This window comes from Ischnura elegans, chromosome 9, assembly GCF_921293095.1.
Source record: "Ischnura elegans chromosome 9, ioIscEleg1.1, whole genome shotgun sequence".
NCBI lineage: Eukaryota > Metazoa > Arthropoda > Insecta > Odonata > Coenagrionidae > Ischnura > Ischnura elegans.
The window spans coordinates 108,102,619-108,126,905 of record NC_060254.1 but is presented as its reverse complement, the minus strand read 5'-3'; the positions used below and the strand labels follow the sequence as shown (position 1 = coordinate 108,126,905).

At 38.7% G+C, this 24,287-nt stretch overlaps 1 protein-coding gene across 1 annotated transcript in view; it reads left to right on the top strand.

Moving 5' to 3' along the window:
* The window catches only part of LOC124165207 (thrombospondin type-1 domain-containing protein 7A-like), a 1,035,737-nt gene that overhangs the window by 244,460 nt on the left and 766,990 nt on the right, over positions 1 to 24,287 (top strand). The window contains exon 4 of the mRNA XM_046542486.1: positions 7,037 to 7,064. The gene's annotated coding sequence lies outside the window, so the exon portion shown is untranslated. The remainder of the gene's footprint in view (positions 1 to 7,036; positions 7,065 to 24,287) is intronic.

Below are 24,287 nucleotides of genomic sequence, written 5' to 3'. Positions count from 1 at the left end.
AATTCAAAATTTGCCTCTAACTATTAGAACCATACCATAGAATGGGTGGAAGATCATCTTAGGATAGTTAGAAAAATATAGGTATTAGCAATTCAGACTAGTATAGAGGTAATTTTGTGATTTTTTTATTATGGAAATAAAACAAAATTTGCTGATTTCCCTTATAAATTTTTACTTTTATAGGACCCATGTTTCAATACTTTGTAGATGATGGCTGATGATTCACCTTAAGATTATACTAAGTATCGAAACACGGGTCAAAGATTTAGAATAAAAATTATCATGTTTCTTTATTTCCATCACAGGTAACTGAGGTTAGAACCATGGAATAAAGTGAATTATCTTCGTAATGAATGGCAACAAGTAATAATGGTGATCCTTTTGAACATAGTTGGGTTTATTCCGGAGGAATTATTACCGCATATACCTCGTGAATTAAAGACAATCGCTCCTGTTAACACTAAGTTAAATTTGGTCCAAAGGGTTATTATTTATTCAAAAATTTATCTCCCCAACTTACGCACCAGATAAGCCGTTCCAAAAGAAGCAATCAATTATTCCCACAATGCTCAGATAATCTGTAAGCCTTAGACCACGACAGGAGCAAACAGGTTCGGAAAATTTCAACAAGCAGGGTCGGAACTAATCTGGACTATATACCTCAACAAAGACCTCAATGGGCCGCTTGAAATCCCTGGTTAGGAAACGAGGAGTGCTCCAAGTTTCTAAGCCGCCGAGGCGAAAGCAACATGTGCACATCAATAATGCACCGTCTCAATTATTAAATCTCATCAAGATACGTTAAATGACTCGATTAAAATTCAATAGCGCCCAAAAAAAACGGGAGTTAAGAGGGCGGCGCTATCCGTGTAAGGGGAGGGGAAGGACTTTGCATGGAGGATTAGACGGTCCGACATTTCCAATGAATTCATTATCAGAAGAGGAAGCTGAGTGTGGAAGAACATTCGTTCATTTCCTCCAGGTGAAACCCATCTGGTATTCAAAGCCATCCATAAGGCAAGGAGTCGGGAGAATTTCGGTGGCGAGAAGAATCTGTTCTCGAGAAGGAAAAGAGTACGTGCCTTTGACGCAGAAATCCTCGAAAGGCAAAAGGAATTTGAGGGAAAGCCTTCCCATATCAGACACACATCACCTCCATTGTCATGCCCCTCACAATTCCCGCTAATCTGGGCCATTCTTCCCCGATCAAATAATTCGCTCCTTAGCTCAGGGGAGGCATCGCCTGCTTTGTGCCTCACTCTCCAGACTTTAAGTAGTCAATCAAATAGGGGATCAGACACGAAATACTAAAACGAGTACATATTTAGTTTTTGGGATTAGAAATTTACTGTAGATTACTTTGGGGGCAGATGCTAAAATGAATTTTTGGTGAATTAACAAGATATTTAATAGCCTGGTTTTTGGCTCACTCCTTGTGTTATCACTTATTTTCATAGAAAATCACATTTTATTCCCGATCAATACCAACTATTTACTCAAAAATTGAAAATATATTTTAAACATTATAAGGTATAGCTATAAAATAAAATATCGGGTAAAATATTTGCTGCGTATCAATCAAATGCACTGCTGGCTTCGTTAATATTTTTTGGAAGGAAATACGTGCTATATGATGTCCGTGAACATAGAATGAATGGGTAAAAAATTTGGACTTCATCATTTTGTTATAAAAAAAACTCTAAAGCAAGTATTTCATGCAAAAAATAGTAGGTACTACTGATTGGAGGGTATGCGGTTCAAACCCCAGTTGAAGCTATCTGATACTTCCACGTTATGTATATTAAATCAAATTTTGAAGCTGGAACGTCTTGGAAGGACTCCATGTTATCGATAAAAGACACTTTGTTACTTTCACAATATATTTAAAAACTTCCGACCGGTTCCGGATTTTACACCATTATCAAGTACATACAATATCAATATAGGTATTCCATCTATTATATTTTTAGATATTTATAGTATTTTTTGAATATATTGTGGAAGTAAAGTATAGTTTTTCATTCATTCTACAATTTATATCATTGAAGCGTGAGATAGGATAGGAAACGTTCCCCCAACTCTGAATACTGCATTTTACTCGCTTGTTGCGTAATCTGGGGTGGGCCTTCCCGACACTCGTCCTAATCAAACTTTGAATGAATTGGTACTGTACTGGAAGCTCTTCCGTTAAAGTAATAATCCGCACTGAAAACCATTCTGCTAGAATTCGGTGATTGACCTGGGGAGTGCCCATATGCTAGAGAAAAGGGCTGAGCAAATGTCGGCTTCACTTTACTTTACTCGGCTTTCGCAAACGAGAGGAAAGATTCTTTTGACAAAGCTTTGTGTCGGAAAGGAAATGAACAGGGCTTTATTTTGTCGAGTCCGACGTGGAGAATATTTTGGGGCGTGGAGTAGCGGAAACAAGAGGGGCGGAGGAGGAGGAGGTTGACGGATGATGCGGTAAAAAGAGTGATCCCGCAACCACGTACATAATAAACGTAAAACTTTATGAGAAGGAAAGGCTGTGGAGACATAGGGAGTGGTTTGGGAGGCAAGGGAGCAGGAGTCGATGGTTTGGTCGTAAACACGAGGACCGCTCCGAAGTAAAGGGACGAAAAAATGGCTATAAAGTGAATGAAGAGGAGGAGATTTCTTGTATGAAAGGCCGTGGGGGTGGGAAAGGGGTTGCGAGCGCGAAATGGGTGGCGGGGGTGGTCTTAACTGGAGGCGAAGACGTGGCTCCACTTGGACGGGTGCTGGCAATCCACCCGCGGAGTAAACAACGTTCTCGTGCTCTTCCACAGACATTTTGACTCGAGAGCTACAAAGTGATGAGAAATAACTTAATAGAGGCCAGTTGTTTGGAGAAAATTTCATATTTGTATGGCCAAGTATCGAGACTAAATTGTTGCACATCCATGTGTGTATAGATTATGACTTACTTCATTCTGAGGTCAAATGACTGCGGCCTTCGAATGAATTTTATGTTGCCCGCAAAGCGTTCTAAGTACTTCAGCATTTTAAATGAAGCACGTGAGAGGTAATAAAAGTTCTGAACGGCTTAAGTTTGCCACATTATAGGCCTTTATAGAATATATAATAGGGTGATATATGCAAAATAATATATAGAATATAGAATAGGGTGATTTCCTATAGAATATAGAATAGTGTGATTTCCTGTTATTTTTTATTGCCTAAATCGAAATATTATTACTCCTGGAGTTCATATTTAAAGCTTTTAGATTTTTAAATGACGATATCTATTTTTCGCGAATAAATGAAAGGTGAAAATTTTCAAACGCGCAGAAACGCGACGGCCAAGTATGAACGCTGGGAAAAGCCCGTATAAGCGTCATTCTGGTTCCAGCTGCCGCTGTGGAGGGCAAACTAGGTACGAAGCTATGAGCGCCGCTACGATGCAGGCTGCTTGCTGCCGAGCATGGCGGTAGCATAGAGTACTCTGCTAGTAGGTAGCGCGTGGCTTAAATAAGGATTATTAATCTCCTATCAAACGAAGGAAACCTTACGACCATAGGCAATTTTAATAGGTCATTATCAAGAGATGTTTCCCTGAGCTCTGCGCCTCATGCATGCATTGGTAATCTCGGACGATGTAAAACTTCTATCTACTCGTATAGAAACTAGGTCCCTGTGACGTCACGTGGAGTGGCATCGCATGGGCGCCAATCTGGCCTTTTTCAAATGAGGCTAATATTGACCATTAACATTCGTTTAAACTGGGATTTCTAAAACCAAATAATTTTTATATTATAAGTATAGTAATGGTGGGTTACAAATCCCAATCAATGCCTTTCGATTTCTTTGATGAAGGAAACTACCCTATTCTAAATTGCGAAAACTGGTATTTGCATCCCACTTCTCAGTGCTATTTTATAACGCTCACCCTATATGCGGAAATGGATAACAGTACCTGACTTACACGGTAATTATAACCTGTAATGGACAATCACAATCATGGCCAGGTGTGAAGCGGTACTGCAAATGCCATAAAAATTAACTATACATTTCAAAATTTATTTATAAAAATCGGAGAGCAATACTTTTGTTGATGATTAATGGTCTCACTGTTTTTATTACATTTAGGTAAACGAGTTACTATTTGGCGAAGAATTATTGACTGAAATTTTACTCTCATGATGGTATTTATTGATCACCAAAACTAACATATTAGGCTGAAGATGACAGTGACTTACTGCTATGTAAGTGAATGGCCATAAAATACGACTTAAAAAGCCAACTTTTCAGCCGATGATGTAACAAATGAGTTCATTCAGGTATCTTTTTCCTTCCCATTCTTCTTTCTCCGTCCATTTTATTCTATTTTATTCAAACCTTCTTCACGAATTCTTTCAAGCTCAAATTACCACTGCCTTTAGTTGCTCCACATCTGGGGCTATCAGCTTACAATTTTTTCTCAACAAAGGAATGAGCAGTTACTCACACCGTGGAAAACGTAACTGTGTCGAAAAACTCGCGTTTATCTGCGAGATATTACCGTCCTGGTTCAAAAACGAACTTGATAAAAATCCCATTTATCCGGCTTACAGGGGCTGTCGCGTCATAAAAATCCATGAATTACGATTCCATTTTTTTTTTAACCCCCGTGCTATATTTAATGCCTCGTACACGGCGCATAAAGTGCTAAGCGTGGGTCTGGAGGCACTCATTCACATGACAGTGTTCTTATCGTTGGCATAAAAACAGACGCCTTTTGTTGTCCGATTAAAGAAATCGATCCAAGAAGGTTGCTCCAGAGTTTTTTTAAAGCTTTTTTTGGAAGCTCGTTTTATTATAATGGAATGAATGGGGTACTTATTGTATGGATGCCTATTCACTATCTATATTGACCACATGGGAAGTATTATTTTTTTTATTTTTTAATCTTATATGTTCGAAATCAGTGGGTAAAGTCCAGTGCATACCATAAAATCAGTAAAAACAAATGAGGTAAAACTACAAGTATGTGCTTATTTAGGTTGCTAAATGTATCTGCGTGCTCTCTTTTAGGTTGTATTTGGTAGTATGTATTCCTTGTACCAGGGCATGAGGATATCAGCAAGACGGCGTTAGCGTTGATGTGGTATGTTTAGCATATTTTTAAAGGCTTCATTTTTTTCTGTAATATTATACTAGACTTCTTTAAACTTGCAAAATTAGGAAAACTCAAATCAACTTCATCCCAGTTTTTACTCATAACGAGCAGGATACTAACAAACATGCATAGAGATTCGAATCCACGGCCTCGAGTTAAACAAACGAGGACTACACACCTGAACCATCTGAGCATGAGGAAACGGGGTTGGAATGGATTGGGGATATACCAGAAACGATACTACCGTTGTATTTAATCACACTCAGGACTTCGAATATAATAAAGAAAATTATTTTATAAAGCTAATTTTATTTATAATTATGCGTAAGCATTCTTTATTCAGTATCTTACGCACGAGGAAGTGCGTAAGGGGCGCTGCTGAGAATGATAATTATGTCACAACGTAGTACCGACTGAATGAAACGATAATATAATTTGTTATATGGTATTGAGTGAACTTAAGCAATCGTAGATGTTGGATAATGTACTAAACCTGGACATGGCAGCATGCCTTTTTTTCTAATGATTTTCTTCGCATTTACGTTTCATAGATTTTTTAAATCTTTAAAAATAAATGATTGTGTTATGAGCCAAAATAATGAGTCAACTGATTAAAAAATGAGCGTGAGTTACCTTTTAAATCTAATAGAAAATATCATTTTGATGCCTTTGGTTTGGGGTTTGAGTCATTCAAACTGTTTCATTTCCTTGCATTACATCACAACTATTATTCTACCAAAAAATGTTGCACAATGTTATACTTATGCTGTGCATTGTTGAGATGGTTGAAATTGTTGTCATTGTGAGTTGAAAAGGTAATCATCAACCTTCTTTCCCAATTTATTGAATATTTTCAGGGAGTTATTTCATTTTATTTTTGCGCTAATAATTTGATGTAAATTGAAAAAATGGCTGTATAATGAAGGGATACAAATTGTTAAGATAAATAAACTCTCTGAGGGTGAGCAAATAACTAGTAAAGACTGGTGAATTCCCCGTGAGTGAGGAAAGTTTATTCAAGTCCTCAATGTCTTTATGACGGAAGATGAACAATAGGTTCCATCCTCCCCTGGGGAAAATTAAGGGCTGCATTTAGAGGCTGTTTACTTTTTTATCACTTGTGGACGTACCGAAGAAACGCCGCAACCCGATTTCGCATTTTTATTGAGTACGCGGGGCTTTTAGTGGAATGAATGAAGTTTGAAGTACTGCACCCTCTTAGTAACGACCGCAGGGACTAGGAATAATATTTGATGACCCTGGAGCGTCTTGAGAAGGAATGTTTACTTCCCTCCCTTCTCCTTATATTTTTCAATGGGTACTACAGCACCTCAGCGTGACTTTGAAATTCTTGTGTGCCCTTACTGAAACACGCAATCCTTGTTCTTTGATTTTTGGAACATACGTGAATTCTTTGGAGTGAGAATCGACATTTGGAAGAGAGAGGAACCGTGAAATTATTTGTAGTGAAACAAAACTGGCTTCATTAAAATGAAGGAATTTAATAAGCGTAGAATTGAAGTTTTTCTCGCTTATGAATCAATGTTACGGCAATATTTGGCTATAATGTATTTTTTCCACTTAAATATCCAGTTTTGTGGTAAATGAAAGCTAATATGGGACTTTGAAGTCAAGACTTTGAAGTCAAGGTTTGGCAAGGATTTCTCCTAAATCGTTAAGTTATATTTTATATTATATTTTGTGCCTATATAGCAATTATTTTTATTCTATTAACAATGTTTAGCATGTATAATGCTTATTTTATACATTTTGAGTTTCCCACCTACGTTACCATTTTCTCCCTTGAGGGTGGCAAAGTATAAATGGCCGGATTGAATGCATCACCTTTATGGTATTTTGTATTCGTAATAAAATTTTATCTAAATTATTGGTAATAACCACACGTTTCTTGTTTTGCAGGTGTCCAGTTGTTGATCCCGATCGAAAGGTAAGTGCTTTACGCGTGAAACTTCTGATTATCAATTCTTTATTACGGCATTAAATTGGTAATTTACTAATTTATCTACTGTAGCACCGATAAGAGAATTTGTAATATATGCTTCGTTAAACCTTGACCTACTTTTTTATTTGAGATAAAGAAATTGGTGCGAAGAACATGCGTGGGGGAGGAAAAGGCTAGATTCGTTCTCGAGAGAGTCTTCTTTCAACTCATTGGCGGAGTGGAGGGCTTTGTAGGATTGGCAAACGGTTGAGGATCGCCTCGAACGGGACTTTTTCTTATCCGCGTTTGAGCGTTTGATTTGATTGTCCGTTTTATCGGTCGTCGGGACGCTGGTTGCTGGGCGACGGAGTCGGGGATCGGTTGGAAAGAGGGATGGAGGGGGTGGGAAGGGTTAGCCGCCGAGGCAATCGCTATCAACGGGGTTTTGGCGGATAGGATACTGGAACGGTCCGAACCACAAGGAGGCTGTGATTTGGCAAATTAAGGGCTGCTGGGGAAAGTCTTCATCGAGATATTTTCTACCCATCGTCTAATTTTTGTAGTTATTATAAGAAAGGCCGAGGGTATGAGAAAGCCTTGATGAATCAAATAAGGGGATCCAGTACTTGGAGAAAAACATGATCAACTATGGGGTATAAAGCAGAGCTGCTAATTTAAAATTATCAACTTATTTACTTGCTTGTAAACGCTGTAAACGAGGGCGTGGAGGTGTTGTGATTTGGAAGCTTCTATCGTATATCATTTGTGGGAAAAATCTAATAATCAAGAATCAAGCACGACTTTTGATGGTTTTTGTTATTGCTCTCATATTTATTAGATCTGTATTAATTTTAAAATTGACAGTTAATACACTTTATTGTGTCTTTAAACAATCCAAGTTTTGCAGTTATGTTTTAAACTACAAGTAGTTGGTATGGGTAGTTAGTTTCTAATGCTTGCTAAGAAATCTTTTAGGGATATTATTTTTTAATAGATTCACCCTTTTGAAAGTACCATTGTACAGCGGAGGTAATAGATCGTGCTAATAATTAAGTGTAATATTCAATATACATTCACGGTCTTAAATGTAAACCAAGCCTTGTAGAATGGCATCAATTGATGTATTTACTTCATAGTTCTGTTTTTCTTCACAACTTCTGTTACTAAACAAGGTGCTATAAAGAGGTAATAAGAAAGAACTAGTTTTATTGTTCATTATGACCCACTCATGGTTGGGGCATTATTTCAACGCATTCAATACTAAACTTCGTTAAAGGAGAAGTGAGTGACACAAGGGAGCTAAACTTTTAAATTTTTTCAATATATTTTAGTAAGTTTAACTTTTATATTTCCCTGTTATGTGGGATTTCTGAAGAAGATGTTTCGTTGCGATGGAAAAATTAAATATATTTCTCTCTCCTCCGTAATCCATAACATCATCCGTTCTTCTCGGTGACAGCAACACGTGGGAGCATTTCCAGTTCGCCAAAGTTCCGCTCGGGAGCCGAGGGAAATATTCACATCCACAAAAGAAACACATCTATATATATATATACATGGCGGTCGACAAAAGAAAAGCGAAAGCGTGTAAGAGGGAAGTATGAAGAATGATGTGGAGAAGGCAAAGATTTGAGGATTCGTCTCGGAAAGGATCGGTTGTCGGATGACGGAGGGGCCGAGCAGGAAAAGAGGTTTTGAAAGCGGCAGCAGAAAAGGGAAGCGAGTGGTCGGGGTTATCGGAGTCACTCCCTCGAATGGCGAAGCCGTGGGTCGCCCCTTTCCTTGGAGTGAGTGGAGTAACGATGTCGACCGGGCGAGTTGAAATGGTTCGTTCGGAAAGTGCTTTGGAATAGAAGCCTACCTATGCCTGCGGAGGTTGCTCTGGGCGATATTGAAAACTCGATATCGGAAGGCGATATTTTATTTTTTTTATAATCTATGACTAGCGATTTCAATAACCAGTATAGGGACGATAATTGTCGTCCTATCGAATCTGATATAAATATCGCGCTACAATATCGTGGCGCATTTCTTGTTAAAAATTGCTTCCCAATAAAATATCCCTACACGTGGACAAATATCTTATTAGAGGTATACGATGAGACGGTAACAAATATTTCGATTAAGTTCCACAGATTCAGGCTTCAATTGATGGAAGTTAGACATATTTAAATAAATAAAATATCGTAGCACTTTTCCACAAGAATTTGAATTTGAATTTGAAGAATTTGTGGAAAAGTGCTACGATCTTTTATTTACCTATTTAAAAATATTTTGATGTTTAATAAGTTGGCGATTATCAACGGGTATTATTTCATGACGTTTAATTGTGTTTTTTATCGTGATATTGCCATATATCACATTTTTATCGGGTAACCAAATAGTTTTTAAACTTCAAAACTAATTGTGTGATTGTAGAATTAATAAATGATCGCAATATTTTCTGATATATTGATGTTTGTGATAGAAGGAGTTTGAAAAGAATAGGATGGCAGAGGAGCAGAGGGTTGCGGTAGGTTTGGATAGTGAAGATGCGCTTGGAGGCTGATGCCGACTTTAGGACTGGACGTACTGGGGGAAGGATTCGCCATTCAAATGAAACGATTGAGAAGGATGCATTACTCAATTCTACCAGTTTACGCAACTTTAGCAATTTTGCATCCCCAATCAGACGAATTGCAACAACGCCAAACTCATTTGAAACGCCTATTCTGTATGATAGCTACGATAGATTTATAACCCATGTCCGTCAGTTGTGGCGCTTGGCTCTGTCTTTTGGCGGTGAGTGGACTCCTTTCAAATTAATTACAATCACAAACCACGATGATTTCTACGTTGTCCGAAAGTAACACTTAAAAGTCTCATGCTGTCCCTGTGACCATAGCGCAACATTGTTGAATGAAGGCAACTTGTATTTTAAGTATACAAGCACTTCAAATATGAAATATTTTCGTAATGTTTAGGGTTGGGCGCCATTTGGAGATATATTGATAAATAAAAGCATTCAAATGAAGAAATATGTATTAGTTTTCGGTGTACGTGTACATTTGTCACGTACACAGTATGCCCAGCAACATTTTTTCTCTGTACATATCATCAATATCTGGAATTTTATTTACAATGCTAATCACAAAAGCAACTTTCTTCGAAGTAATTTTTTTTGCTAAAGATTTGGAAATGCTATTTTGTTATTTTTCACCGCCCTAGAGTGCACGAAGTACTAGATATACTTCCCCAGGACTGTTAAGGTCAATTTTTAAAATCGTGATTGGAACAAGTAGCCACTCAATGTGTAAATTTTAGTAGTTCAAATCCCTAGGAGTCATTTTAGCGTGACTGTAAGTGTAGAAAATGAACACGTTGAGGTTGCATTACACATTTACTTAAAAAGTCTTAAATTTTTGTACATCTTGTTCAAGTTCTAGCGACAAATTTTTATTTGTGTTCCTGATCCCTGTATTCCTGAAGCATTTGTTTGATTCAATTCCATCTTGTGCGTCAAGAGTTGCGAATCGCCGTTTTCCCTCCAGATTATAACGGTCATCATGCATCTTCTCCCTTCTTGAAACCTTGCTTTTAGCATAGCTTGTATATGTAGCTTCCACTCGTAAGTGGTTTGTCCAAATGTTCCGTGCAGAGAGGAACGACATGTTTGAAAATAACGGATTCTACTCATCCCTAGCGAGTGGAGGTGTCTGGTTACTGCGGAGTCGCCCTATCCTTTCACGTGGCCGACCTCTTAACTCCAACCCTGGATTCTCTTCACTCGGCCGCTAACGCTCGCACACACACACGAGCCAGCAGATGGAGCGCGGAGACACGTACGGTGGCCGCCGTTGATCGTCAGAGAAAAGGGTGCACGGATTTCCCCCCCCCCCCCCAAAACCTCCTCTTCTTCTTCCAATGTCTTCCCTGAAAGGCAATTCCGCCAGGCGATTTTTTTCGTCGTCAAGATTGCTTTCGTCGTGTTCATTTGAGCTAAACGTGCCGCAAGCATTGTACTGCGTGTCCGTATCCTTACCACTAGTGCTCATTTCTGTATGTTCGTGTGAGTGGAAGCAGTTTTCCAGAGGATCTCTTGTGTGGAGAGGTGGATGTCCTCCAGCCAGGAGGTGGAATAGGAAAAAAACGTTAGGCCGTAAAAAGAACTTAGGAAAAGTGGAAAAAAGTATTAAGTTTTGCCGCGGTGCAGTCCCGAGGGACGGAAGAGGAACGTGAAATTTCCAAAGTGTTTCCACGAGTGTGAGGAGCCTTTGTGGAAATAGATCGAGGTGATTTGAAGAGAAATAAACGGTACTTTAAATGCATTAGATGCGGTCGTTTCGAAGTAGTTTGCACTCAGCGGTACCTCTTACGGCGAAAAAATCTCTAATAATTCGCCACTCCGTGTTCAAGTTGTAACGACCTGTTACGTGTACCAATGATCTTAAAAAAAAATTATTCTACTTCATCTTATAAACCGGGAGTTTGGAATTACTTTAAGCCTTAAGTTAATCGCTTTTTTCTCTTATATAATTATTCGGGTCCAATTTTATCTGTCCTTTTCGTTTTTTCCCGAGGCGAGTCTTGGCGAAAATCAACCAGTGCTTGAAATATTAATTTCTCCTCTTGCTCCTTAGAATTTTATCATGTTCCTAATAAAACGTACTACCATGTGCCCAATTAATAATTACAAATCATGAATAGCTATGATTTAATAATACCAATGATACTTCTGATAAATTAACCTTTTGATTTTTGTTGCGATAATGTGCTGAAGAAGTGCAATGTGGGAAACGGATGGCATTTTATAGCTTACCACTGTTCTCTTGTGATTAATATATGTACCGATTAAACCTAAACAAGCGCCAGTGATGAGGCTCTTAACGTCACGAATACAATTTTGAATGAAGAGAAATTGCTTGCCCTCCTGGTGAACAGACGCTGTGAAAATCTCTCGCGTTCGCCACCGGCTGAGGATGCCAACCTGTCAATACCCGATTCGGCTAAATGCTTCAGGGCTAACTATCAGGGCTACCTTCCCGGATAACTTTTTCTCAGCCGATTAAAGTAACTACAAATTTATAAATTTCTGACCAAATAAGATCTGGTCTGATCAGGAATCAAATCATGCATGATGTAGGGGAGACTGGAGCAATGGCGGTCACCTAAGGGAAAATGAGTACAAAACTACACTTTACGTTAAATGTAGAACGCAATCATGTGAAATCGCTTGCATATTTTATATTTTACAATTGCAGACCTTAATTGAGTCCTAATTATGCTTACCTATCGACATTATAAAAATATTGCGAAATCGGTTTTGACCGGTATTACCGATATTACTTTTGATGACTAGCCTCAGAAATTGCATCCTTCTTGAAGTTAATGTTCAGTAAATCCATCAAGCAACACGAAATACCTAATGACTGGGAGATTGCTTATGTAACGCCAATATTAAAAAGTGGAGACAAGGAACAGCCATCTCATTACAGCCCGAATTTTTATGTCCATCACATGCAAAGTCCTTGAACACATCGTAGTCAGCTCAGTCATTAAGCACATAGACGCACATAACTAGTTAATTAGAACTCAAAATCGATCCTGGAAAAGTAGATGACGTGAAACCCAATTAGCGCTTTTCGCCCACGATGTTTTAGTACCCGGAGAAGACAACATTCCAGTTGACGCGATTTTTCTTGATTTCAAAAAATCATGTGATAAAGTACCCCACGGAAAGTTAATACTAAAACTGAAATCTTAACTAGTCTTTCTTATAGATACTGAAAGCAATTTACACCTGGTAAAATGACAAGCACTGCAGTAGTGTATCCATGAACTATCGTGAGTTGGCAGTACCAATCAGTTTGACTCTGCGCAATCCACTTCACGAGGAATCATAGTGACTGCCATCACCGGCACACTGACATTGCTCCAATCCCCCCTAATCATATCCGTTCGTATTCTTATCAAATTTGGCCAATTATAACCTAAATTTTGTATATGATAATCTTTCGATTTAAATTCATATTAGCTTATTATCTGAAGTATGATCAGGTTTGATTTTAGAGCTCCATTCTTTCAGTTCAGGCAAGATAATAAAGACCTAGAATTTAAAAAAATAGTTTCATAGCAAAGTTTTAAACATACGAATGCTTGAAGGGAAGGGAATCCACCGAATTTACATTATTTAGATGATTTCCTAAAAAATCCTCCTTATGAATGACATCTCTTCTCATCATTCCTTCATTAGTCTATGCTTTGTTGTGTGACCATAGTCCCAATCACATTAAGTCAACATGCATCAATATCTAAAGCGAATAAGGGTATCGATTCCATATTCCGCGAAGTACGTCCGTCCAAAATGCCCTTACGCCCCCTTACGGGTTGAACGTATTCGATAAAGGTTGCCGCTCAAAGGCCGTGGTGTCATCGGTGAGGACTGCAGGGCGTGGTCAAATGGCCCTGTGGGGCTTCAGCGAAAACTAGCTCCGAAACTTCCCTTTCTACTTCATCCGTATGCCATTAGGGCGGTACGTGAGGTACGCCACGTCCGAGGTTATAAGTTGAGGTTGCAACTGGTTTAACAACTGTATCGCATGCATGGCGCGAGACCTCTTTGTCACGTGGTCATAACGCTGTTAGCCATTCGCGCGGCTGCAGCGGTCGCGCGCCATCTCGACGTGAAATTGATAGCACTGCAGGAACATTTACGCGAGATGGCACGTGCCCGCCGGATTTCGGGCTAGATAAATTTGGTCTTGCGGTGTTAACTCTATGCTCTCATAGGCGTATCGTCCTTCTTCAAATCTCCCATTCCTAATGCTGTCGGGCAGGGCATAACTCAGCTTAGTCGATGATATATCTTGAGGGAAACTCTCTAGCCGAGAACGTGTTTTTTATAACTCACATTGTCTGGCTCGCATGTAATATCTGCGTACTACCCCTCAACATTCAGTGTCTTAAATCACGAGGAAAAAAGATTGTTCGTACTTCATCTAACACGCTCGTAATTTTAGCTCCTTATCTCCGCATAATTTGCTAGAGACGGATTACATGCAGTTATTGCGAAAGTGAGCGCAGTTGCGCATATGGCGATTTTGGAATTGGATGAGTAGGTATATAGTAACCCGCCAAGCAGATGGCCACGAGAGGACTTGAGGGATTTTTCTAATCGTATTCGTCATTTTGTCATATGTGTATTATTATAATACCCCAAGTCTCGTGGATTATGAGAGAGGGGTTGTTGAATTCTTTACGAATATGAGCCTGCTAATATCTCCATTCTCTTTGTTGACTCAAATCATCTAATGCGGCTCGGAATTCCATTTCTGCGCTGAGAATTGCTTTTGGCCATTCTGCCCGCTATTTGCTTGCTTTTCTGGCTCTTGTTTCTTTCCATCACCCATGCGTAGAGGGCGTAAACTTTTGCTAAGAGTGCATTCTTGTTTGAAAATTATTAAGTCTTACGTCTTTATGGTATTTGTCCAAAATTATTATGCTAGTATCACCGAAAAACCCTACTTTATCATTGGATAATTGAAGTATTGATTTGTAGTGCTATTCCTACATTCAGTTATGTGAAGTCATAGATCATTGAAAAGTATTGACGTGTACTTGCCCGCTGAGTGACTCCTTCAAAGTAACTCTTTTTATCTATCTCAAAGGAGTAGGATTTTTTTTAAATATAGAAGTACCTTAGCTATCAACATTTTACTTTTTGCAACTCTGGAACTCATTTCTGGAACTCTAGATTTATAATTTGAGAAACTCCATGTGTTGAAGTTCATTTAATGGCGTCTTCCCACGATAGCTCATGAAAATTTAAATATTTCTCATTTCTACCGTTGACAATAAAGTGTTAATTCTATATTTGGTAGTGATAAAATCAATGCCAAATTTATATTTTTTTTTACAAGTGAGAGATAGTTGATTTTCTTATTGAATACCCATCGATTTATACTTTTTGAATATGAACTTCTCTGTTGTTGAGGAGCAAATATTATGTACCTGCACTTTTATTTGGATCTATGGTTTTCGGGCTGTTTTAGCGTTGAGGACAGTTTTAGAACAGTCACGTATTTTGCTTCTCACGTTAACTCTTTTGAGTAGATATGGTAGAATATTTTCCAAATAGCATCGTTTATTGTTCGAAAAGTTCTGGGTTAAGGGGGCAGAATTTCTTTCATTCAAAACGTATTTAATCAGGAACATATTAAACTGTGATTAAGTTAGATTTGTACAATTTCTGGTGAAAATCATTTGGAATTATCAAATTCTGCTGACTTAGCAGAGAAGCGGACAGTTTGGTCAGTCTTATTATAGTTTGTCTCGTAGGAGTTCTTGTAGTTTTTGGGAATGCACATCTTTGGGTAGGAGAAGTTTTCCCATTACGCGATGGGCATTGATATCGGCGGAAGAAATCATTGATGATAGCTGACGGAGATGGAGGCCTGGAAAACATTTCTTCGGGTTGTTCCCGATAAAAGGATTCAAGGAGCCAGAGGGATATGCGCCTTCTTCTCAGCGTCCAATTAAATTGCTTAGCGATTCCATGAACTAGTTCGAAGAGACTTTTCTTGTTGAGCAGAGCGAACCCCAGTTAATCCCTTAACTTCCGCTGCTTTTTATTTTTGTTTACCTCCCCGACCAGCCTCTTACTCGCTCAGTATACCTATCTCGTGGTATTGCTTCCCAGCAGAAAATCCTTCCTTCCTTGTTCCCGGAAACTTGTTTGAATTCTTGTTCCCGAATCCCCAGGCATGTAAGCAGAAGAACCAAATAAATTGGCCAGCGGACTAGGCCAGAGTAAAATGTATTATAGAGGAGTCCCACTCATTGGGTACGTGGAGCCAAAGAATCATTCTTACTAAATGCAATTAGGCACGTTTATCTTTCTCGTGCTCAAACCTGATCCTCATCATCTCATCCTGACATTACGGATTTTGAAAAAAGCTGATATTATAATGTGGTTTAGAAAAGGAATGCCTTAAAAATCATTTCTCCCCTCGCATAAGGTTTAATGCTAAAATTCATCTTTGATATGAAGTGCTTGGTATCATCCGTATATTTTACCTCAGATATTCCCCATTTCTATTTTTTCTTCTATTGGAAAAGGATATCTTTCATGGAGAACCTTCACTCCGCCTCAGCTACATTTCGTACGAATATGGGTTTCTCCATTACAGCGGTATTCAAAATGTGCTTTAAACTGGAGCCTTGGAATGGAATTCCAGTGCCGTACTCTTCGCTTCCTTGGCTCCCTTTGTCTGTGTAAGAGGAAAGATTTGGCAATCCTCATTTTCTTTAACGAAGCATAAAAACAGGGGAAATTATTACGCTCTTAAAATAGTAAAAAACCTTGAATATATTTGCAATTCATATTTCTTAGGAGGTGTCAAATTTAGTCTAAATAGACTCAAAGGAACCTAACACTTGATAAGTTGCTCTGAAAATAAAGTTTGAATCGCTATTTTTACTCAAAAATACTTTTTCAGAATTTCCCATGTACATTAAATGCCTAATGTACTTCTTTCAAGAAAATTATTCATTCTCACCGCCCATACCTCCACTGTTTCACAGCCAATCATCTAATTACGTAGCTCAGTAAATATTGATCTGAAGATTTCTTTTGCGTTATTTTCGGAGGAAGAATGTAATTGCTCGGTCCATATAGCATTTTCCATGATTGCTTTATTAGATAGGTAAATGGGGAATACTTCCATCTCAGTTTTTATCATGTGAGGTAATCGTGATATGTATTTAACGCGTAATTAAGGCTTACAATTTCTGTATAAATGCCAACGCTCCAATAAAGCCGAACTCTTAAATGTCATCATTATTTATTATATTGTACTCATTAAATATATATGACCGCATCGCAGGCGCGAACATGAATACTATTCCCGTGATTCCGTCCTTACTTCAACCAGTGAGATCAAGATTTTACGTACTCGTGACTTCTCGCATATGTATTGTTGACGTCCGTAGTGTTGATTGCGTGCAAATGAAACTAAAAAAACTAATTGAATGACATTTTTGAAAAAAATAGATACTCATACATGTAACATGTATGGTATGTATTTATTTCATAGCTGTAAGGTACCAAATTTATGTCGTTAAGTTTTAGATTACATGTCTTGTTATTATTAACGTGAACAACTTCAACATCTCTACTATTATTGTTGAAATGACACATTGCAATATTTCCACTTATAGATTTATTTTACACTACGCGTTTCGTCGTTACAGCGACATTTTCAAGTGTGAGAATGTCGCTGTAACGACGAAACGCGTAGTGTAAAATAAATCTATAAGTGGAAATATTGCAATGTGTCATTTCAACAATATTACGAACTTCCACAACATCGTGCCTAACATCATACAAGATATCTCTACTATTATTACAAATATTTCATGATAGGTATCATGTACTATTTTCAACATTACTATCCATTTCAAATACGTTTACAGGTGCCAATTCGTAGGTAATGGCTATAATAATGTCAATAATCTTCTTAGGAATAACCTTTTGATCAGAATTTGCAAGAGAATGTAAACATAATGCAGTTAATTTGTCTTTTTAGCCGTTTCCTCGAAGTTTCGAGTAGATTACTAAGGTAGAACATATGATTCTAGGGACTTCCCGTGCAACGTATCCGTTATGTATGTCATATACATGATAACTATCTTCTTCTGGATTCTTCATCAAGCTTATTATCCAAGATAATATTTTATGATGGTTCATTATGGCATTTTGTCGTAAAAACTGCAGTACGACTGCTCTATCCTTGGAGATGTTTCCCGCGGCCTTGTTAAGTCTGAGATTCGGAAGCGAGGAAACGTGGAATTTTCCGGGGATTGGGGACGAGGACGATAGCTGTTGGAGAGAGGCAGACTCCGATCGTGCAATCTCTTGCATTTCGTTTTACGAGCGTTCTTCATGCACCGCAGAGAATAACGGCGTGCACCGTGGCTCGTAAAACCTTTCATTGCATTGCAGAGTGCAATCCCTTCTCTGTGTTTCTGGGGCGCGGGCTGCACTCCTGCTTCATAACTCATTCCTACTTCCCCCGTTAGTTCTTTTGCTTGCCTAACCTCTCTTCCTGGTTCACTGCCGACAGTAGAAGATTCAGCTCTTACATTTTGGACTGCAGACACTACTATTACGACACATTTATCAATATGACCTGCTCATCTTCACAACAAAGGCAATAATAAGGCCCTCTCTGAGGGAGAATATACTTTTCCTTTACTAAAAATACTTGTCAGCATTTAGTAATAAAATTAGCAAAACGTGTACTGAAGTGCAATTAATTCGTTCACTCAGGCCTCTAATAATTGAATGATTCCCAATGTATCAAAATAATACCTTAGGTGGGGAAAGAATAGTTAAATTAAAAAGTTAATTCATTTATTTGAACAATTTCTGGTTATTTTAAAATGAAATAGTGAGAAATTTGTCGCCCTTTTCCATGCCTTTGTGACGTCATTGGAGTTTTGGCTCACTAGCTTTTTCAAAGAGAACAGTTCACAGAGGAAAAAATCGTTCACCAGGGTTTTCACAGATTGACATTTGAAAATCGTTCGACGAATGCGCGAGACCTCTGTCGAACCGTCGAACCTGTCGAACCGTCGAATCCGTCGCGCACGGGTCAAGGTCCCCGAATTTGCACCGCGAATAGATCGAGAAGAAGCCGACAGAACTTACTTGTCTAAGTGCAAAAAATACAGTGAAGTGAATTAAAGTGAAAAACACATTAATAATACATTGTGTTAAATCATCAATTTGAGGACATTAAGACAAGGCAAGTTGACAAGATGAACGGTTTAATAAGAATATTTTATCAGATTAGTGCTCTCACACCAATGTGTTTTAAATAATTTAAACATAATATATACAGCGCATATGCTTTTACGGAATATCCATTGCTCTTGAAACTCTTGAATGCTCTTCATTTACCTTCGCTTCTCTTGTCCATTTAAAAAATAGAAGTTATAAAAACAATACTTCTAATTTTACTGTCAAGTAAATGATGAATGAAATTAAATAAAAATCTACCCGTTTTTGAATGTAAACAGAAATGTTTTTTTCTGATTCAAAAAAAAATTAAGTAAACGTAAGTAAATAGAGCAATTATGACAATTATAATGATCCTGTTTTAATTAAAGCGCTTGAATAATATATAGATTGTCCTTTCTTGCCAACCGAGTAGGCTCTGGCATTTTGTTTTAAATAGAGGAGAAAATTATTCCTGCTGCTTGAAATTATAATGGTCGTTATCGATGTTGGGTGTGAAAGGCAATATTTGAGACAACCAATTGTTGGTTGTACTTAAAATTTAAATCGAGCACAAAATTCCTCTCCAACAAACTAAAAACTGTAAAAAGATATAAAAGTATTTAAAAAAACATTCTTATAAAAACCATGTTTTGCTACAAAGAAGAAAATGATAACCCACGCCCCTCAAAAGTTTAAAAGTTTCAAATATGATTGATGAGAAAGTAAAATAAATTTTGGAAGAACATTTCAAATTACTTTCGCTTTCTCTATCAAACAAATCTAACTTACATGAAAAAGAAATTATAAATTTTGTAACCTCAGTTTTTCGTTTTTGATATCTGAAATGTTCTTCTAAAACTTACTTTACTTTCTCATCAATCATATTCGAAATTTTTAGAAATTTAAAGGACCACATGTTATTATTTTTTTGTTTTAGCAAGACATGGTTTTATAAAAGTGTTATTTTTATTCTTTTATATTATTTAAAGAGTTTATTTGTCAACAAAAATTTTCAGTTGCTGGGGATTAAACTGCCGCCTTAGGAATTTGATCCAGTAAACATTTTGATCAAAATATCGGATTTATGCCCTTGTTTATTTTGACTGCAGTTGAACAAAAAAATTAAATTGTAAGCCTCCAATAGACATTATCATTATTATTTTGGTATTATATCGATTGAGGTGGATTTGCATTGATTATTTACAAAGTAGCCTGGCATCATCCGCCTCCTTTATGAACATCCGCCTTCAGTTCACGATAAGGCCTACTACCTTTCATTTTACCTAAAAAATCCTATTCTTTTCCTTCCTCTCCCTCGTTTCCCTAACAATCTACCCTCCAACACCGTTTCCAGTATCTCCTCCCCGCGAAGCACTCGCTCTATCCAAACCATCTGTCTCCTCTGTATCTCAGCTAGAAGCTGCCTCCCCTAACCCACCATATCCAGTGCTTCGTCGTTTCTCCTCCTCTCCGTCCACTTCGTCACACCCACATCTCGGACGCCTCACGTCTTTTCTCGTCCTTCTTCATAAATTTCCATGTTTCCGCTCCGTAAAGCTCTACATTCCAAGTTAAACTCTCCTCTAGCCTTTTCTATAAACTCAAACGTAACATCACCTCTTTCAATTTCATGAGTGGGTCTTTTCTTCTAGATTCTCTTACTGCTGTACCCGATTTCCTCTGATATGCTGCCCAAGTAGTTGAACTGTTGAACGATAGATCTTAGCCCAACGATATTTAGACTCTCTCAGCTGTTACGTAACTGCACGGAACGTTAGTCCTTCAATGGAAATGGACTTCTTCCTTGTTTGCAATCCACGAGGGAGGGGTTGGCGAGGCGTCGTAATAGTTTTACGAACCTTTGCTCGTATCTAAGTTCCTTTGGGAGGAGCGATTCGCCGAATGGACGGAATGAACGCCCTCTAGGTGCGTTCCACGCCGAGCAGGGAATTGATTGACGGATGTAATGAGGAGCTAGGAACACGGGCGAGCACTTGAAGTCGGCCGTTCCACCTTGGGCCCGGAGATTGAGGCATGCGACGACGCTGCCGTCGTGAATTGCTCCTCGTCCGGGGGAACATCCTGGCGACGTTCAAGAAGGGTTAGGAAGGATAGTACACGGGATCGATGTTGGAAGAGAATTTCGAAATGGTTGGAAGGGTATTTGACTGAAGGAGATGTTTTCACGGACGCACCGTGGAAACAATCAAGATTAGGCTGGTCAAAAGTCAGTAGAGAGCTTAAAGTTCCGTAAGTAAATAAGTTTTCTTTTCGATTAGTGAGTCATATTATATTTAGTATGTTAGCTGTATTTTTTCGCATAAAGTTTAGCTGCACCGCATCAATAAGGGTATAATGGTTCATCAGCAGCTGACTTAATCTGTTGGGGAATCTGTAAGAGAAGAGGTAATAGGGTGGAATGAAATCCTGCATCTGTAATATAATGCTGTCCACGAAAGGAATTGAGGGAACTGTGGCTTAACATCCTGTCTGACGGACGAACTGATTTGTCTTGAGTGCCATCCAAGCTGCACCCTAGAAGGAATCTTCTTTCCTGCACCACCACTAGGATTTGATCCCGGGCCAACAGAATGGGAAACCATCATTCAACGCATTCCAACTACTTAAATTATAATTTGGTGTTTTTTTTAACGCCATTTGTACCTTCAGAAATTTTGGTCGACATGCATAAATACTTCGCAATCGAAAAATTACGCGTCTGTGATCGTTTGACCCCAACCAAAGCTCACGTCCTCAAAATGTGGATTACAGGACGGATGGTACGTGTTGGAGGGGCAAGAGAAAGGAACTAAGGGAAAAATGAGCTCATAGAAAGCTGAGTGGCCTAATTGGAAGTGAATTTCAAGTTGTAGTTGACAATTTAGCATCCCTCCGAGAAAGGATCTATAAGTCGGCAATTCCTCGATGTCTCTTCTACGGCACTGTGCAGTAGACAATTTTGAGAGCGGTAGTGCCTGTTATCCAAAAATCTATTTCTGCCGGTGGATGGGCAGCACTACTGGAATAATATTTTCGATTTCCGTAACCAACTATTCGATGTGTGTCATGTTTTCAGTGAGTTTGAATGCCCTCAGCTATTTGCCTCCGTGAAGGGGCGTTGACCCTTCCCTGATGGAGTTGGCTTTGTATCAGCGAGGAAGTTTTACCTGAATAGATATCTGCCATTTTCTCCAAGACAAGACATTTTACAATGCTGCTCGAACTTACATTCCTAAGTAGCCTATCCTGCTTTTCATGTTCTTATTCCGGTCTTTCACTCCAGCCCGAAATTGCAATTCAGAACAAGATTTGGAATAAGAAAAAATGGGAGATAAAGGTAGATTACGGCGAGAAATAAACTCTTTTTCATTCAGCCTTGTTTTCATAAACTCAGAATAAAAAAAACGCTTTAATTTTCCACCAACTTAGCGTGAGTTTGTGCCGTCATTTGAGTTTTGGTTCTCTACTCGATCGTAAATAGCATCAAATAAAGCGAAGTAGGCGTTTAAAGAACACCGAACCACACGAGGCTGATGCATTGGGCGGAGGAGTAGCTGAGACACGCTCAGCATGAGTCCTTGACGCCATCTACTTAACTACGAAAAGTTTAAGGCCATCGATTTTTTCGGCGAATAGTTCGACAAGCATGCAACTAAATGACAATTAGAAAAAGTGCGGGTATCCTAATGTTTTCACCTCCGTCAAAATCGACAGTAGAAGAAAATTCGGGGGTTAGACGATTATCTTTCCGTTCCTTCCGCTTTTTCAATTCCGCTATTTTACGCATTCTGAGGACGTATTGGTTTCGTTATGATTGTACAATTCTTGGTCAATTTTATTGTGACCGGTTTTAAGAATTATGTTTAAGTCCGAGATTTGTATGTGATTAAATGCTTTATCAGTTTCCGTGCTCATTCACGAAGTATCGTGGTGCACATCCGCTCCATCGCCTAATCTCGGCGAGCAATCAGTCTCCCCTCTTACGGGGACCTAGTTCACGCCTCAATGGTCCACTTCGGAGCACCACTCAAGGCGCTGTGTGCACAAGAGGCGCATTGAAGCAGGGCGTGCGACACGTATCTCGTCCTTCGCTTCATATCGCCCTCTATCTCCCGACATCGACCACAGACAGGGCACTTCAGCATCACCAAGCGACACTTCCGGGAGCCTATCAAGAGCCAAGGAACGGAAATTGCTATTTTCATTTAGTTAACCAAGCGTTACAGTATAACTGTTGTCGACGTGCACACATAAATTACAATTCGACATTCTTCAAATGCCGATTCACAATCGTGACACGCTACGCTAACACTGTCGCTATGAAATTGTACGCCAAACGAAGTGTGCTTAAGTGCTTGATGATTTGAATGCATGTACGAAATAAGTTACTTCCTGCTATCGCGCGAGCTGCCTCAGAGGGCGTATGGAGGGAGGAATTACTGAACCAGATGTTGATCTGAAATCAAGAAGTGCTTGAGGGCGATGTGTGAAAGATTTTAATAGCTTATTAGATCGACGCATCATTAATGATAGTCGTTCATTGCTTAATCGAGCATGGAATACTTTTACCGTAGGTTCCCGTGGATCCTAACAATATGGTGCTGCTCTAAAATAATACCCTCTTTGTCTCTCTGAAAAAATGTAACTACTCAATGAATCTAAGCCAGCACGACGTCTCCTGAACATGCAGGAATATTGTCGCGTCGTTACACATGTGGATGCCTTATGGAATATTTTCACACAGCTTGAGCTTATGAATGACGATAAGATATGTATTCCTTAATAGTATTATGCATGGGCCTATGCATGTACATCGAAAGTCCTCAGTATGTCATCACAAATGATCAAAGTCTGTAAATGTCTCATAATTCATAAAGAGAGACAAAAATTTAGTACTTACACGTTGCTTTCGTCGATAGTATGAGTATCTTATTTTGAATCCCCAATCATTTGTGATTGTTTTTTTTTTGTGAAAATCAAGTTAAAACCGAGCTAAATGAACATTTTATTGTTATAATCACAATTTGGTTAAAATATTTAGATAAATCTTAAATGATATGTTGGTGCTATTGAAATTAGTTTATATCCTAATAAATTTGAAGCATCAGTTGACTTCGCAGGAAGTTAAGGTCGATGACTAATAAAGCTTTAATTGTTTTTATAATGATTCTAAGTAGAGGAAATAGCCTTTCGCAATTTTTTGGCGTACCATTCCTTGAGATTTTCCAAGCCAAAGGAAGAGTGGCTAGGGCAACCTGAGATGTTTTTCTTCCCTCTGTGGAATATTTTCTTCCTTTTACGAAAGTTAAATCGTTGTTCTCTCCGCGGGCCGTATCACTTTATTTCTCGCTCACAATGGTGGACATTCACGTGAGGAATGGAGATCCGAGCCTCGTTCATAAGGGTCTTCGTCCCGACCCTCATTCATCAACCGGAGGAAAGTGAGTCGATGCTCTCCTGGAAAACTT